The following is a 14,237-nucleotide window of genomic DNA, read 5'->3' on the forward strand; positions in this document are numbered from 1 at the left end:
GTACATCCCAATCCTGAAAGTCGAGCACTGATCTTCCACCAAGCTGGAGGGATTTGACTCTGGCCTAAGGTAAGTTATTCCCCGGGAGATGCCTTGGTCCTCATTAAAAGAGAATTCTGGCAGTATTCTATATACAAAGGCATGTTTGACTCATAGTGTGATCTCATTTGCCACATGCAATCATTTAAAAAATCTATTTCTATTAACGGTCCCCTTCCTCTTTATCTTTTCCCCTCCCTCTTCCACATTTTCTTCACAGTATTCCAGTCTCTGTGGTGTTTTATTAGTGTAATGTTTGTTCATTTTCTTACTTCTTGTACTTTATTTTTTATGGTGGTGGGAGAAGGAGGAAAAATCTTTCTTGCCTAATGGTGTCACTTTTCAACTGTCAATTTCTGGCGAACAAGACTATGTCATAGCACAGACTCAATGCCATGTGCATGTGAATCCTTAATAATTGCTGCTGTGATTCAAAGAAGAAAGCTCAGGACTTATAATAAATCCTTCATATTATTACCTTTTCGACAGAACATAAATATAGATGTCAAGATATTTAAAATATTGGGTGGGCTCAGGAAATAGAGACATTTTGTTTTTCATGGCATCCAATAGCTAACCAACAGGAAAGAAAGCAGACAGGAATGGTATTTTTGTCTTTTCAGCATTTGCTAACAGAAAACCTACTTTTCATCGAAGCTGCTTAACTGAATGTACATTAAACAGCAAACCATATCAGAAAAACCTTTAGTTTTGATAAGTTTCACTGCTTACATTTTTCTGTCTTGGTGTCTCAGAAGTTTCTCTTGCCATTTAGCCAGTAGCTGACCGTTGCATCCCGATGATACATTCAAACATAAGAATTCAGTGTAAGGTCAAAAAAAAAAAAAAAAAAAAAAAAAGACTCTCTCAGATCTGGAAGGAGGGAGCTCTCAAAGCTGCCCACATTCCTGCATACTACAGCTCCACATTTCCTAAGACCCTGGCTTAGTTTGCCAAATGGGACAAGTTAAGATAATTTTAAGCAGCCCTAAATTGCACTGCAGCATTTTGTATGAAGGAACTGAAATTCTGTGCTAATTAGGAATATTTATATCATGGGGATGTATTGCAGAGTGAAATTTTTAAAAACCAAATTATACTAAAATCTCACCAGAACACTTTCCTTAGACTTCCTGCTGTGGGACCTTCTTCATGGTATAAGTGGCTTCTAAAAAGATCTTTTCAGTGCTTCAGGGATGAAACCTCTTGAATAGTGCCTAATATCCCCCAGTTGATTCAACATTGCAGCCTAGATTTCTATAGAAGTTTCAGGGCAACAAATACTAATAAACCTTGGAATGATTAAATTAATACAGTTTATTGATAAAGTATTACAGTCTATATTTTGGGAGATTTTAAACTTTGCCAAATGTAAGTTATTATTTGATTAGTGCTATGGTTTGGATGTGGTTGGTTCCCACCAAAACTCATGTTGAAATTTGGTGTCCAGTGTAGTGATGTCAGGAGGTGGGGCTGATGGGAGGGGTTTGGGTCATGGGGGCAGATCCCTCATGAATGGCTTGGTGCTGTTCTTGGGGTGAGTTCTCACTTTTTTTGAGACTGAATTACTTCTCACAGGAATGGATTACTTCCTGAGAAAGTGGGTTGTTATAAAGTCAGGATGCCCCTAAGGTTTTGCCTCTTTGTATGTGTCCATTTCCTCTTTAACTTTCTGCCATGTTGTCCTACAGCATGAAAAGCCCTCACCAGAAGCTGAGCAGATGCAGGTGCCATGCTTCTTGAACTTCCGAGGCTGCAGACTGTGAACTAAATAAACCCCTTTTCTTTATGAATTAATCAGCCTCAGGTATTCTGTTATAGCAATACAAAGTGCACTAAGGCAATTAGTTTATGGTAAACTTGAAACGGTACTATCAGATAGATAATTTAATCTGCTGACTGCCTCAGCTGTCCCTAAAACAATGCCTCTGGCTACTTTTAAATATCAGGAACTCTCTTTTTACTTACCGATTCAGTGTTGAATCACACAAAATAGTATAGTATTTATACATATTACATTATTGATCTAAAGTAGATTTGACTCAAATAAAATTTTAACCAGGCAATGTACTAAGCTTTTGGGATATTGAGTAAAACAGAGATTAGTAGACTAGAAAGGAGGACAGACAATTATATAAGCTGTTACATAAACTGTGACAAGTTTTATGATAACGAAGGTACAGGATGCTACATGAGTGCATAGCAGGGGCACATAAGAGGCTCTGTGGGGGTTAGAAACATATCAGACAGAGATACATATATTTAATGATGACATGTTTTCCCCAAAGCTATCTAAAGAATATCTCCATGCATCTTTGGAAGGTTTGATGGTGGTCAGGCGGACGAATATGATGTTTTAGAATCTTGGATTCTAGAAGTACAACAAAAATTTTCCAATAAATAGAAGTACTGGATATTTTTTCTTTGTTTACTAAACACTTAATAATTACATTAAGAAGGCAAATGCACATATTCACATTATCTTTCCATACACAGGTGACATCAAACTGGAAGACAGAGTGGATATAACAGATGATGGAATTAAAACTGAAATGTACTGTTTTCGTTCAAAAGGATGAAGTTACCTTTTTTAGTGGGAAACAAGATTAAATGTATCAAGGATACATATAAGGACTTAAATTTAGATGAGAAAGTAGAAGCAAAGGAAAATCTGGTCTGTTCGTGGTTTGCCCAGGGGGAAAAACATCACAATATTCAGCGAAGTTTTCTGGGATGCTATAGTGAATGTGTCTATGAACAAAACCCATGCAGCCTGAGATGACACTAATAGAAATATATACTTTCCAGAGCAGATGGGTGTTTAGCACATTGATTGGCTAACATCTGAAAGATGATTTTTCCTTCTGGGGATCACTTTTAAAGACAGACAGTGACAAACCCACGTGTTTACAGGAGAGTGAGAAGTCAGGAATGATTTATTAAGTCAATTTGATGCAACTACACTGTGTTGAATATTTGCTTTGTGCTGGGCACTGAGGATATAAAAAAGACAGTTTCCTCCTGTGAAATTGATCACGGTGTGCTGGGGAAGATGGACACATGAACAAATCACTGTGATGTATTCATACAATTGCTGCTTTAAAAGTGCTATGGGAACACAGAGAAAAGAAAATTAATTCTGCCTGGGGGTATTAAGAACCTACCAGGAAAAGATAACATCTGAATTTGGCCCTTGAAGCATGGTGTTCAAATTTCCTCAGTGGTAAGGGAACAGGGAATGGAGGAGACAAGGACCTGCCAGGTAAAATGAACAGTGAGTCCAGTGTGCCTGGATTTCATCAGGGGCTGAGGGGAAATGGGGCTAAAGAACCCAACAGGGGCCGGCAAGTTTGGATCTAAATCTTTAGAAAATGGGGAGCCATCTGATGCTTCTCATATGAAGAGTGTTCAGCTTGGAGAAGGAACAGTCAAGGTTTCACAGGTGCTCTACACCTTCAAATAACTGCACTGCTGCTGATAGAAAGTAAGGGAACATATCTGTTGAGAAAGGTTCCAAGGAGCAGACATGGTACTAACAGATGAATGTGACAGGCTGATTTTATCCCTTCTATCAACCAGAATAGTCAGCAATGGAAAGGAATGTGTTAAGATCCAGGATCCCCTTGATATTGGTGGGATCACGCAGATAATAGATAATGACACCACAATAGTCAGCAATGGATTCTAACTTGTTTTTAATCTTAGGAGCACTATGGAGTTTTCAATTTATCATTTCACTTTGGCTCCTAGGAAGTTCAGAGACAAAATTTTAGCCCACCTCTGGCTAGTATACAAAACCTTATAATATGCCCATTGCATATTACAAGTTATCTTATCTATATTTTCTACTCAGCTAATACTCTAATGTATTTTTACATTTATGTTATGCTATGCATTATGATGAACCATACAAATGCTTTTTTAGTGGAGTGGTATATAAATATGTAGGTAAGTGATGAGTCTAACTAATTCTAGAATCATCCCTTTTTCAGTTTATTCAGAGGTACAAAAACCAACATGAACTTCCCTCCTTTTCTACTATGGAATCAATTTCAGAATATTGACGAGAAGCAAACTGCAAAGCAAAACCACAGTGAGATACCACTTCATGCTTGTTAAAACAGCTATAATCAAAAAGACAGACAATAACAAGCATTGGCAAGGATGTGGAGAAATTGGAACCCTCACACATTGTTGATGGGAATACAAAATAATTGAAGCCACTTTGTTAAAACAGTTTAGCAGTTCCTCAAAAAATTAAACACAAAGTTACCATATGACCCAGTACCACTCCTAAGTGTATATGCAAGAGAATTAAAATAATATATTCACACAAAAACTTGTACACAATGTTCGTGGCAGCACTATTAATAATAGCTCAAAATGGCAACGACCCAAGTATCTATTAATGAATAAGTAGGAATAAGTAGGTAAGCAATGTGCTGTATTTATACAATGGAGTATCATTTAGCTATAACAAGGAATGAAGTACTGACACATGCTAAAACCTGTGTGAATCTGGAAAACATTCTGATAAGTGAAAGAAGTCAGGCACAAAAACCACATGTATGAGTCTCTTTATGTGATATGTCCAGAATAGTTACATCCACACTGACAAAAACTAGATCAGTAGTTGTCAGAGGCTGGGGGAGGGAGAAATAAGGAGTGCATCCTAATGGGTCAGGGTTTCTTTTTAGTGTGATAAAATATTCTGGAGTTAGGTAGTTGTGAGTATTGTACAACTTTTTGGGATACTAAAAACTACTAAATCTTATTTTAAAATTTTATGGTATATGAATTGTATCTCAGTAAAAAAAAAAATCTTTAAAAAAATTAGTTGGGGTAGGTGGAATGCATGGGGGATGGGTCAATTTTATTTCTTGGAAAAGGTTTTACTTGATTATCATTTCAACCACCTCTACTTAATTCAAGTGCTGTTTTGACTTTCTTTAAAAATCTCATTTAAAAATGCATGTGCCTTAGCCTTGAAATTAGCATAATTTGCTATTTGGAAAGAATTGCTACTAAATGACCATCTAATAGCCAACTCTTTTTTTATTAGTCAGGAACTGCCCTCTGAATTAAGTATTAAGACTATGTACAAGTAATTAATTACATCAAATAAATATTTATCTTTGAAATTCAACATCATCTTTCATAGACTAATTTACACATTAAAATATTTATATGAATACTATGCAAAATGTTTATTCACATAAACATTTTAATTTTAAAAAATCAAAAATTGTTTTCCATACTCCCTAGCTAGAGTTCCTAGCTAGACTCTAACCTGGCATCCTACATATCTGAAGGAGGTATATCTTTCCAGTATATTACACAGTACAAAGGAAGGGGCTGCTTGAAACTTTCCAAGCTACAGTAAGTTCTAGAATAAAATTATTTTATTCTAAAAAGATTTGGCAGTCTTTTCCTCTGTGCTGTGATTCTTTCCTGTGAAGAATTAACATTCTTTACATTCTTAACATGCTTAAGACAACATGAGTTTAGACATCTTAGATTTTTTTTTAATCTTGTAAAATCAGTTGGGATATATTTTAGTCCTGTCTTACTCACATTTCCCAGTTACCTAGATTAATTGATGTGAACAACAATGGTGCTTTGAAGCTCTCCGGTACAACAGTGGAAATGATCACATTTCTTGGTTAATGAATGAATTGTTCTTTCATAAGGATTTGTTTATGGAAATAAACAGAGTAATACCTTGATTAGTGAATTCCCTGAGAAGGAAGGGCCTTTTAAGAAGTCAGATGTATTAAAAACCTAAACAAACAAAATACTCAGAAAGGTTGGGAAGCTGAGCTGCCTGAGAAGTCTCCATGCAGAGCTTCTTCTGCAAATGGCAGCCCCACTGAAAGCAAAGATGCCCACCCTGGGTAATACCAGGAGCCTTTTAAGTCCCTCCTCTGCCTGCCCATCAAGCTGCCACCTGCTGCACTATCTCCCTCTCTGTGGCTGTTGTCAGAAGCCCTATCTAGGCAAGAGAGAATCTGTATCCTTCTCCTTCACTGTTTAGTGGTCAGTTAACTGATCCTACTCTGAAAGTCTTCTTATAAAAGGGATAACTTTAAGTTAATCTCTAGTTGTGGAATTCAATTTCCCCCCTTAAAAAAAAAAAAACAAAAAGTAATACTTTTAAAAGAATTTTAGACCTGAGTAAACCACTCGGTGGCCTTGGCCACTTGACTGTTCCTGATTTAGCCCTTTAGGGACAAAGACTATGTGGACAGAACAGGTCTGCTCCCTACTGAGGGTTCTGTAAAGCTCGTTCTCACAGCTTCACTTCACTGGTGAAGTTCCACAATGTGTTTATATGAGGGAGTTTGCTGGTAAGATGAATCACTAGGGGTTTATCTTGAAGTTGTGTTTTAATCCAGCGTTTCAAAGAGAACTCAAGAACATCCAGCATCAGAACCACCGGAATAGAGGTTCCTGAACCTTTTCCCTGGCCAACAAAATCAGCACCTCTGAAGATGAGGCCAGAAATCCTCATTGTTAACATGCTCTCTGAGTGATTCTTACGCACATTCAATTTTAGGAATTCCCAGAACCCATTGTCATCTCTGATAAATACTGTATATTTTGAGGATCATCTGATTTTATTTTAGTTAGCATTGAATAAGGATCCCCATCATACCCGGTCTTATCTGAGGTCTTCAAACGCACCCTACAACTTCTACATTAATTCAGTTTGTCTCTAATGAAGCTGTATATTATTAAAATACATGTTCTTTATTTATAGAGCCATTAGTGCATTCAAGTGACCTCTGATCTATTCCTGAATTATCCCTCCTTGGGAAAAAAAGCTATAAAGATGATGAATGATGTAAAATTTTAGAAGAATATAAAGGATGGTGGTATTAGAAGATAACTGCATATGCTAACTTACTATTTATTTATAGAAATTTTGATATATTTCTATATAATTTCCCCAAATTCACATTCTTAAAAATAATGTCTATTTGGGGAGAACTATGAACATTTGGAATCTTCTTCTTAAATAATTGCTTTAAAAGGCATATATTTTCAGATAGATTTATATATATATATAAAAATATAGATTTTTATATGTGGAGAAAATATTCACTTCTATTCATAACACTATAGATAGAAGAAAAAATCTTGCAGTTGGTTTTTAGTATAGATTAAAAATTATATTTTAGAGAACATTTTTAAGGATGTATTTGTAAAGCTAGGAAAATTTCTTCTCCAAAAATGTCAACATAACATTTTAAAATAGGGCAGGTGTATTCATTATCTGAATTTGTATAAAATACAACCCAGGCAATCCAGATTTCTTTTCTTTTTTGACAAAATGTTTAAATTAAAGATCATGAGAAAAAGATTGTCTCTATAAATACGATGGTAACTTCATAAATAATTAAAATCTATAATCACAGCTAGAGATACATACTAGATTAATCAGAGACGAGATGAACTATATCGACTCTCGCTCCCATCCAGCCCCTCACTAAAGAGCAAAAATGTAATCACTTGACAGAAGTGTTTCTGATGAAAGCCATACAATTATATCATCTGTAGTTTAAGAAAAAAAAAAAACACAGTGGGGTTATATGTGTTCACTTGGGAGAAAAGGGTTGACATTAGTCAATCTCCATCTTTTTCTGATCTATTTCTGGGACAGACACAAAATATGAATCTAGAGAAAAGTGTATTGAAAAGACATATAGAGTAACAAAAAGGTTAGCAAGCCAGAGAATACGTGCAAAGACGAGGAAGAAAGATGACATCTGAAATACAAAGAAATCAGGTAGAGTTAGAGCATGAGGACTGATCTGAAGACCTCCTAACAGAAAATGGGGTAACAGGAGAGGGGAAATCAATGGGGAATTGACCACTGACAGAAACATACTTCGAGAGAATGAAATGGGAAACTGAAGAAATTCAGGAATCCACTTAAAAAAAAGAAATTGTAAAGAATGAGAATGTGGAAGGAATACTTCTAAAAGAAAAATTGTCTAGCTGCAACAGCTAAACATAGATGTGGCAGGTAGAATAATGGCCCCAGCAATGTGTATGCCCTCATCCTTGGAACCTGTGCATATGTTACCTTACATGGCAAGAGGTACTTTGCAGATGTCATTAAGGCTAGGAACCTTGAGATGGGGAATTATCCTGTATTGATCTAATCATGAGTTCTTAAAAGCAGGCAACTATTTCCAAATGGAGAGAATCAGACAGGAAGAACTCTACCCAATGGTGCTGGCTTTGAAGATAGGAGAAGTGTGCCATGAGCTATGGAATAAGCCTCCAGAATAGAGGAAATAAAGCTGGAAAAAGTACGGAATAGATTCTCCCTTAGAGCCCCTAGAAAGAAATATAACAATGCAACACCTTGATTCTAGCCCAATGAGACAGGTGCCAGGCTTCTCACCTACAGAACTGTAAGATGATAAATTTGTATTTTTCAAGTTTTTAGTAATTTGTTGCAGCAGCAATTGAAAACTAATATACTAGATCACAGAGGTGACCAAGGCACTAAAATGGCTAGCTACTCTTATATGAGGAAATAATATAATTACTAATCAATCTCTTTGATATAAGCCCTCAATCCTGCTCAACTTCATGCATCAAAATATCTTCAGTCCATATCAGTTGTATCAAAGGAACATTTTCATAATTGCTGTGAAGTAAGTTCCCTTTGGTAATATAGTCAACAAGGACAAACAAAGGATTCTTATAATTGTTCAATGTGTTATCAATTCAGTAGAGGAGTATATTTCTAAAGGGAAATTATGAATCTCTTCCTGGTCATGATTTAGAGTGGCCTCAAACAGCTGTTTCCATGTTACCCAAGTATAAAACCTACCAATTAGGTCAATTTGTTAGGGGCTGTAAAGAAATTAAATTGAAATTTAATTAGTAGTTCCCCTTTATCCACAGGGGATACATTCCAAGGCTCCCAGTGGATACTTGAAATGGTATAGTACTGAACTCCGTATATATTATGTTCTTTTCTATATGTATCTATGATAAAGTTTAATTTATAAATTAGGCACACAAAGAGCTCAACAATGACTAATAATAAAATAGAACAATTATGACAATATACTATCAAGTTATATGAATGTGGTCTCTCGCTCACAAAATATCTTAGTGTATTGTATAGTACTTACCTATTTTAAGACTGTGGTTGACTTTGGGTAACTGAAACCTCAGAAAGCAAAACCACAGATAAGGAGGGAACTACTATACAGTCATGCATCACTTAATGATGGGGATATGTGCTGTGAAATGCATCGTTAGCAATTTCAACATATGTGCTGTGACATGCATCATTAGCAATTTCAACTCGATGGTGAGAACACCATCGAGTGTACTTACTTCAACCTAGATGGCATAGCCCTCCTACATGCCTAGGCTATATGGTCTAGCCTATTGCTCCTAGGCTACGAGCCTGCACAGCATGTTACTGTACTGTACTGAATACCATAACACAATGGTAAGTATTTGTATATCTTAAAGTAGAAAAGGAACAGCAAAAATACTATATTAAAATCTTATGGGCCCACCATCATATATGTGGTCCGTCGTTGACTGAAACATCACGATGTAGCGCGTGACTATAGCATATCGCAAAGCACACAATAATGCATAGAAATGCACTTATGCTTTAAGAGCAACATCACCGATTGATTAATAAAGTACATTTGTGTCATTTAACCTTAAGGTTGCCCATTATCTTAATCTTTTGTGTAAATAAGTCTTGTAAAACGTGCTTAGCCTGAAAAGAGATGCAGGAAAAATATGGCATTAGCTTGCTTGATGCCTTTTCAATTTCCATCAGCAGTAAGGGTGAGTGCTAGAAGCAGGAGGAGTGAGGAAAGAGGTAGGTGGAGGAAAGAAGAGACAGAAAGGAGGAAGAGGGGAGAAGAATAGGTAGAAGAAGAAAAGAGAAAAGAAATATGCAGGGTGAAGAAGACTAAGATGTGTAGCTGACTCTAGTGCTAATTATATACTTCATTTCTTTGATTCCCCCAACGATGTGAATTAGTGAAAAATGATTATTATTACTATTTTAGGTAAATGGCTTTGAGGCTAAGAGCTGGTTGGGATTCAAGCCAGTTCTTGCAAGTCCAAGATTCTTTCCAAGATGACATTCGACTTCTCTGTCCAATTCTCTATTATCTTGAAATTTATTTCCTTTTTAGAGGAGGAGGAGGAAAGGTCATATTTAAAATCCAGGGTTATGTCTTTATTTGAGAGATGTTTTCTTTTTTTTTTTTTTTTTCTTTTTTTTTTTTTTTTCAATTTATTTATTATTATTAAACTTCAAGTTGTAGGGTACATGTGCACAATGTGCAGGTTTGCTACATATGTATACTTGTGCCATGTTGGTGTGCTGCACCCATCAACTCGTCATTTACATCAGGTATAACTCCCAATGCAATCCCTCCCCCCTCCCCCCTCCCCATGATAGGCCCCGGTGTGTGATGTTCCCCTTCCCGAGTCCAAGTGATCTCATTGTTCAGTTCCCACCTATGAGTGAGAACATGTGGTGTTTGGTTTTCTGTTCTTGTGATAGTTTGCTAAGAATGATGGTTTCCAGCTGCATCCATGTCCCTACAAAGGACACAAACTCATCCTTTTTTATGGCTGCATAGTATTCCATGGTGTATATGTGCCACATTTTCTTAATCCAATCTGTCACTGATGGACAGTTCCTCTACTCACTCCTACCTGGGCTAGCCCCAGGAAAGAGTAGTTGATTTTGGTTTTCATTATATCCCTTCCCTTTTTCCCCTTTCCAATGCAAAATGACCCCAACTTGTCTACCTGTAGGACATGAGCCTCCCATCTCCCGGCAAGATGCTCACATCTGCCCCAACTCGTCAATGAACAAATGAAGCAACACAGCTCCTGGGCACTGTCCCACTCTGTGAGGACTCTCAACCCAGAAGGTATGTCTGTGAATTTGTCACATTTGGCCCTGGAATGTACTCTTAAGCTCCATTCTCCTCTGACCTCAGAACACTCCTATAACAATTCTTGCCCCATTCCAGCCCTTTCAGAAGAGGGCCTTCTTTCTCCTAACTAGGACTTAGCTCCCCTCTCAAATGTCATAGCAGCTGTACTGCAGACTAATTCATATGAAATTTACCAGGTCTGGAAAAAATTTAAACAGAAAACATCCTAGGTGTACACAGGAGAACCCAAGTGTGGTGATGAAATCAGAGAAGAGGTGACTAGGAAGACAACAGAAAGGCCTCCGGTCATTCTGGGGCCCTTCAGTGACTGGAACATGGTTTTCTAAAGGGGAGGCAGTCAATGCCTAGCAGAAGCCTTCAGACCCTCAACTTCCTCCTTAATTAGCTTAATGTGAAGGATAATTCTCACATTTTTACAGAGCTTCACCATTTACAATGGGGCTTTCATATCTATTACTTCATTATTGTCTCTATTTGATTCATTAGGTCCTGTGGGTCAGACGCACTCAAGGTCCCTTAAGCAAATAAATCAAGACTAGAACCCAGGTTTTTTGTCTCCTAGGCCAGAGTTTTTCCTCATACCACAACACCTGTGATGATGCAGGAACTGTGTAAAAGAAAACGGAAGTGTGAAATATGAAGTATAACAGCATAATACTAATAAATGCCTTTCAGAGATTTTTTTAAAAATTAAACTTGCTTAATGTTATTTACAGATTTTTTCCACTGAAATTATGATACTGTATGTCCCTGTCTAGATTTGAATAATAAAAGTTTTATTTCATTGCCTGCTATGAGTTGAATATTTATGTCCCCCCAAATGCATGTTAAAACCCTAACCCTCAATATGATAATGCTTGGAGATGGATCCTTTGGAAGGTAATTAGGCTGAGATGGCATCATGAGGGTGGGACTCTCATGATGGGATTAGTGTTCTTATAAGGAAAGGAAGACAATGGTCTCCTTCTGTCTCCACCTGCATGCACTGAGGAAAGGCCATGGGAACACAAAGCCACAAGACAGCTGTCTGCAAGCCAGGAAGCAGGCCCTCATGAGGAACTGAATCTGTTGGCATCTTGATCTTGGAATTCTCCATCTGTGAAAGGACAGTGAAAATTAAGTGTCAGTTGTTTAAGCCACCAAGTCTACAGTATTTTGTCACAACAGCCCAAAAGACTTTAGACACTATGTAATATTATCAGGCTATTCATCAATCTAAAAGAAAATTTGCAGGTCAAAAATAAAGCCCACCAGGCGTGGTGGCTCAATCCTATAATATCAGCATTATGAGGCCAAGGCAGGAGGATCACTTGAGAACACGAGTTCAAGACCAGCCTAGGCAATACAGTGAGACCTCATTTCTACAAAAAGTTTAAAAAACTAGCCGAGTGTGGTGGTGCATGCTTGTAGACACAGCTATTTGAAGGCTAAAGTGGGAGGATCCCTTGAGCCTGGGAGGCAGGTTGCAGTGAGTTGTGATCGAACCACTGCACTCCAGCCTAAGGGTCAGAGAGAGACCCTGTCTCAAAACTTAAAGATAAAAATAAAGCCCATGTAGTATACACAGTAAATTCATATTTTTCTCAATTGTATTTTATAAATTCAATATATTTCACTATTTTAAAAAGTATATTTGCAATTTTAATCACTCCTCCAAAGCAGGACCTCTCAACTTTGGCACTTTGGATAAGATAATTCATTGTCATGGGCTGTCCTGCGCATTCTAGAATGTTTAGCAGCACCCTTGGCCTCTACGCATTAAATGCCCATAGCACCTGATATAGTTTGGGTGATTGTCCCCCCAAATCTCATGTTGAAATGTGATCCCCAGTGTTAGAGGTGGGGCCTAGTGGGTGGTGTTAGGGTTATGGGGGTGGTTCCTTCATGAATGCCTTGGTGCCCTTCTGTGGTAATGAGCCAGTGCTCACTCTGTTAGTTACCAGGAGGTCTGGCTGTTTAAAAGAGTTTGGCACCTCCCTCTCTCTTGCTCCCTCTCTGGCCAGGTGATAGGCCTGCACCCCCTTTGTCTTCCACCATGAGTAAAATCTTCCTGAGGTCTGGACTACAAGCAGATGTTGGCGCCATGCTTCTTATGCAGCCTGCAGAAACGTGAGCCAAATAAACCTCTTTTCTTTATAAATTACCTGGTCTAAGGTATTTCTTTATAGCTATGCAAAGCTATGCAAAGACTAAAACAGCACCCTTCAGTGCTCAGTTATGACAGTCAAATATGTGTCCCAATATTGCCAAATGTCTCCTAGGGAACAAAATTGTCCCATATTAAGAATTAGCTCTAGAGTCTAATGTGTAGGTACTTCTTGCAATAATTACATTATCTATGTGTCTTTTTAAATTCATTTACATTGAGTTTAATTAAGAGATAGCAAGAATAATATTGTGGTTTCAACAATAAAGGCAGTGAAACTGCATGTGCGTTTACAAGAAGGATGACATTAAGCTCAAAAAAGAAGTGGACCAATTCTGATGGAGGAGTTTCATACAGAAATGTGAAGGTCTACATTCACATTTCCAGGGAAACCCATCGTGAAATCCATCGTGAAGGATTGCATGGTCCACACTGTGTATTCTACAATTTTCAATAATCACAGTATAATTTTTAAGACTTAGCTTACTTTTTCCTTTTTGTAGATACAACTTTTAATTTGAGGAAAGATATGGGTGTTAACCCTACTTACCTTGACAAAAAGTATAATAATTAAATAAACTGTTGATGTACAGCCATTTGGGGAAATCTCTGCTTGAGTTTATAATCTCATCCTAATGTACTGCTTTATTATACAAATACACACACACACACACACACACACGTCATTTGGGGAAATCTCTGCTTGAGTTTATAATCTCATCCTAATGTACTGCTTTATTATACAAATACACACACACACACACACACACACGCCACTTGGGGAAATCTCTGCTTGAGTTTATAATCTCATCCTAATGTACTGCTTTATTATACAAATACACACACACACACACACACACACGCCATCTGGGGAAATCTCTGCTTGAGTTTATAATCTCATCCTAATGTACTGCTTTATTATACAAATACACACACACACACACACACGTCATTTGGGGAAATCTCTGCTTGAGTTTATAATCTCATCCTAATGTACTGCTTTATTATACAAATACACACACACACACACACACACATCATTTGGGGAAATCTCTGCTTGAGTTTATAATCTCATCCTAATGTAC

Source organism: Chlorocebus sabaeus, chromosome 21 (genome assembly GCF_047675955.1).
Source record: "Chlorocebus sabaeus isolate Y175 chromosome 21, mChlSab1.0.hap1, whole genome shotgun sequence".
Taxonomy (NCBI): Eukaryota; Metazoa; Chordata; class Mammalia; order Primates; family Cercopithecidae; genus Chlorocebus; species Chlorocebus sabaeus.